The sequence below is a fragment of the Clarias gariepinus genome, chromosome 18 (assembly GCF_024256425.1).
Source record: "Clarias gariepinus isolate MV-2021 ecotype Netherlands chromosome 18, CGAR_prim_01v2, whole genome shotgun sequence".
In the NCBI taxonomy this organism is placed as follows: domain Eukaryota; kingdom Metazoa; phylum Chordata; class Actinopteri; order Siluriformes; family Clariidae; genus Clarias; species Clarias gariepinus.
Genome location: NC_071117.1, coordinates 22,935,154 through 22,939,639, shown reverse-complemented (window position 1 = coordinate 22,939,639; position 4,486 = coordinate 22,935,154). Strand labels below are relative to the sequence as shown.

The 4,486-nt window shown below is 39.1% G+C and overlaps 1 long non-coding RNA gene across 1 annotated transcript; it reads right to left on the bottom strand.

The window, feature by feature from the left end:
• Positions 1-1,325: 1,325 nt before the first annotated feature.
• Positions 1,326-2,538, bottom strand: LOC128506888 (uncharacterized). The gene is made up of 2 exons (XR_008355758.1): positions 2,258-2,538; positions 1,326-1,688 (listed from the first exon to the last, which is right to left on the bottom strand). It is a non-coding gene; the product is annotated as an uncharacterized LOC128506888 (long non-coding RNA).
• Between the last annotated feature and the right edge of the window lie 1,948 nt (positions 2,539-4,486).

Genomic DNA, 4,486 nt, shown 5'->3' with positions numbered 1-4,486 from the left:
CTACCTATAACTCTGCCTCCTGTCTTTTCTTCAGCGCCACTGTCTCTAAGCCGTAGAGCATTGCTGGTCACACCACTGTCCTTTCCTTTCATTCTCGCTGATACTCTTTTATCGCACAACACATCTGACACTTTTCTCCACCTATTCCAACCTGCCTGTACCCGCCTCTTCACCTCCTTTGAACACTCTCCGTTGCTCTGGACCGTTGACCCTAAGTACTTAAAATCCTGCACCTTCTTTACCTCTGCTCCCTGTAGCCTCACCGATCCTCCTGGGTCCCTCTCATTTACACACATGTATTCTGTCTTGCTATCGATTCTATGGATTTATCTATGTCTGACTTTATTAAAGTGTTCTTTTTATGACCTTTAATTCACCTTTGTTGTCTATTAGTAAAGCACACCAAGAGACACTGACTCATCCATCCCTTAAACAGAGTTATGTTATTCAATCATGAAGTGGAAAGAGTGAATCCTCCGTCATCTGTAAAGCAATTCATTACAGCTGTCTCATGAGAAAGAGAAAGAGAGAGAGAGAGAGAGAGAGAGAGAGAGAGAAGGCAAGATATCGAAATACTAGATAGATGTAAATATATATAAATAAAAGAAAGGTTTTGATAGTACATTGAAAAGAACTCATTCTTTTAATCATATCTTTACGTTTCATACATTGGAGGACCCAAAACCAATCTTAATCTGCATGTGTGTCTGTCTGTCCAGTCAAATTTTGCCACATCACTGAAAACTGGACAACATAATTTTTTTATAGGTTTTGCAGCAGTTAAGAATTTGCCTTAGGTTAAACCAGCACCATAAATGAAATAAAAAAGTAGAAGTAAAGTTATGAGCAGTTATGTGCCAAACTATGTCACAGCAACATTTTTATTTATTTTACTAATTTGAGATCTTTCCCTAGAGGTGGCCATGGCTATACACATCACTCAACAGAGCCAATCAACACAATAGTTTTTGTGTATAGACAGAGTATGTGGAAGACACAGAAACAATAGTAATGTACCTACACTCTTAACCCGAATTAGTTGACTTTACTAGAAATTTGCGTGGAAACCCGTTGCACTAATCAAGATTAGTTTTTACAAATCTAAAACTAAACGGGTTAAGCTTTATAAACATTAAAATGTTAGTAGGTGCAGTAGACAAATCAGGTTTGCATTAGTAGTCTTTACTAAAAACTATTAGTTCACACTATTTTTTTTGGTGTACAATTTATATTAAAAAATCTTATTGAATATTAATTCTAAGTATTGATGTCATATTACATAATGCCTTATAATTAAGAAATACTAGTTAAAGAAATAAACTTACCACATTCTAATGTTTTTATTGCTTATAAAAACAGGCAGTACAGTGTATTCATCCATGTATGAACTTGTCATACAAAAGACAAGTAACATTTTTTGACATGCAATTCTTGTTTGCTAGTCAACAACTGTACAAATTGCTTATAGTAACATGAACACATAGTATTCAACAATATGCCATATCCCTCTGAATGACTGAACATGCATTAAAACTAGATAGCCTTTGGCAAGTCTTTAATGCTTTCCATCACAACTTCTCCCTCGATGACAATCTTAAATGAGGCTGGATTGAGATGCAGAGAGGATGGAGCTCAACAAGAAGGATTCCAAGGTCAAGGTCTTGGAACACATGATCATCAGCAGAGTCCTAACAGAACACATTCAAGACATTAGTCATTAAATAGCTATTAATTATGTTAAACAAATAGTCTGACACATGCAAACTAATGTATGAATTGGTTATGACTGCTTTTTCAACTCTTCATTAAAAGGGTTAGTAAAAATAACACAACATTATTCCAATTTTCGATAAGTTAACAGCTATATAAAAAATCACTAATGCAAAACTTAAAGTAGCAAAAAATATACACGCTAGCATTAACCACATGGAAAGCACATGTAAGTTACATGCATGGACTCTTAACGTTACATGCATGAGTGCGAACCAGAAGAAAAAAATAACAAAGTTAACGAAATAAACACGTTGCAGCTAAACTGTGAGCATACAAAAACACTCCGGATAATGTTACAATATATGAAATGACAAAAATGGCTGAATTAAAAGTTAACGTTATATTTAAACCGACAGGGGAAAAAAGCGTCTATCTGCACATTAACACTTCGTCATCTTTTTAGAGTTCAACATCGGTCCATATTTTGGGTTAGCACTTTTTTTTTCAGAAAGATATCTGCAGATAATACTCTTTATAAACTCACCGATTCACGTTGTTTTCAAAAATAAACCGTTGGCTCGTCAACCCTTCTCTTGAGGCAGCTGCAGCTCTCTGCTCAAGCGACCTGCTTCAAAAAGCCCCTCCCCCTTTTCAAAAACTTAACATACTGAGTGATGTCTTCTTAACTTGATCAGTGTAGTCAATTATTTGTCTAAATAGTGCAAACAACTAATACTTTTTAGCAGTGACAACTTTTTTTAAAAAAACAATAAAGAATACGTAATGACTGCTTACATTTTTTAGTTTAGACAAAATCCGGGTTAAGAGTGTACATGCCACCAAAATCCTCAAGAAGCAGAAACAAAAGGCTGACACAGCATGGCTTACTCCTAAAAAGTAGACTACCAAAACTGAATCAAAGATAAATGAACAGATCAATGTATGTTCATTCTTTAAGTTTCGAACCAGTTTGTCCCATATAATCCAAAACCATGGTACTAATATACAGTACTGTAGAGCAGTATTGTGAATTACCACTGTGAGATAAATCATAGGTAAATAGACATATCCACAGCAGTCCGAGGTAATGGGGATGTAACTTATCCAAACTGAGAGCCCCAGGCCTAAGTGCTAAAATGACCATGTGAAATCAAAATGTTTAGGACAAGTTAAGTTATAGGCAGTAACATGCCAGAGTATGTCACAGCAACAAGCACAACTGGCTGGACAGTATTTAATGAAAGTTTTATAGTAACAAGCTACTTTCACCCATGCTGCTACTGACAGTTAGTATAATTAGTCATTGTAAACACAGATATGCAAAGGAATACGTATATATGGATAAATGTCTTAGTGCTGTTACTTTAGTAACGGGTTCGATCCTTAGTGCACGGGTGGCTCCAAACTACACGGACGCGAGGTGAGGTCTTACGGGAAAAAGGGTAATTTATTAAGAAAAACGGGGAAGGAAAGGGTTAAAGGAGGAAAAAGGAAAGATAGGTAAAGGGATGATGTGCACATGCAGGTCTGGTGGGCAGTGTGCTGCTGGCATGCGGGCACAGGCTGGTTTTATAGCGCGGAAGGAATCCCGGGATCATTAGCTGCCATAGTTCACCAGTCCAATTCCGTGGCCCCGCTCCTTCGCACACCTGCAGAGGGGGAGACGCCATGACACCATCTATTATCACCACTCGTGAAATGGCTCTTATCTGATTCTTTTTTGTCTTTTAACTGTTCCCTTTCAGGGGTCGCCACAGCGAATCATCTGCGTCTATCTTACCCCATTCCTCTGCATCCTTCTCTCTCACACTAACTAACTTCATGTCCTCCCTCACTGCATCCATAAATCTTCTCTTTAGTCTTCCTTTAGACCTCCTGCCTGGCAGTTCCAACCTTAGCATCCTTCTACCGATATATTCACAATCTCTCCTCTGAACATGTCCAAACCACCTCAATCTGGCCTCTCTAACTTTATCTCCAAAACATCTAACATGGGTTGTCCCTATGATAAACTCATTCTTGACGCTATCCATCCTTGTCACTCCCAAAGAGAACCTCAACATCTTTAGCTCTGCTACCTCTAACTCTGCCACCTGTCTTTTCTTCAGTGCCACTGTCTCTAAGCCATAGAGCATTGCTGGTCTCACCACTGTCCTGAACACCTTTCCTTTCATTCTCGCTGATACTCTTTTATCGCACAACATACCTGATACTTTTCTCCACCCATTCCAACCTGCCTGTACCCGCCTCTTTACCTCCTTTGAACACTCTCCGTTGCTCTGGACTGTTGACCCTAACTACTTAAAATGCTGCACCTTCTTTATCTCTGCTCCCTGTAGCCTCACCGATCCTCTTAGGTCCCTCTCATTCACACACATGTATTCCGTCTTGCTGCGGCTAACCTTCATTCCTCTGCTTTTTAGAGCATACCTCCATCTCTCCAAATTTTCCTCCACCTGTTCCCTGCTCTCGCTACAAAGCACAATGTCATCTGCAAACATCATAGTCCATGGAGACTCCTGTCTTACCTCATATGTCATCCTGTCCATTACCAGAGCAAACAAAAAGGGGCTTAGAGCTGATCCTTGATGCAGACCCACCTTCACCTTGAACTCTTTTGTCACACCTACAGCACATTTTACCACTGTCTTAGCGCGCTCATACATGCCCTGCACCACTCTAACATACTTCTCTGCCACTCCAGACTTCCTCATACAACACCATAGCTCCTCTCTCGGCACCCTGTTGTATGCTTTCTCTAAATCTACAAAGA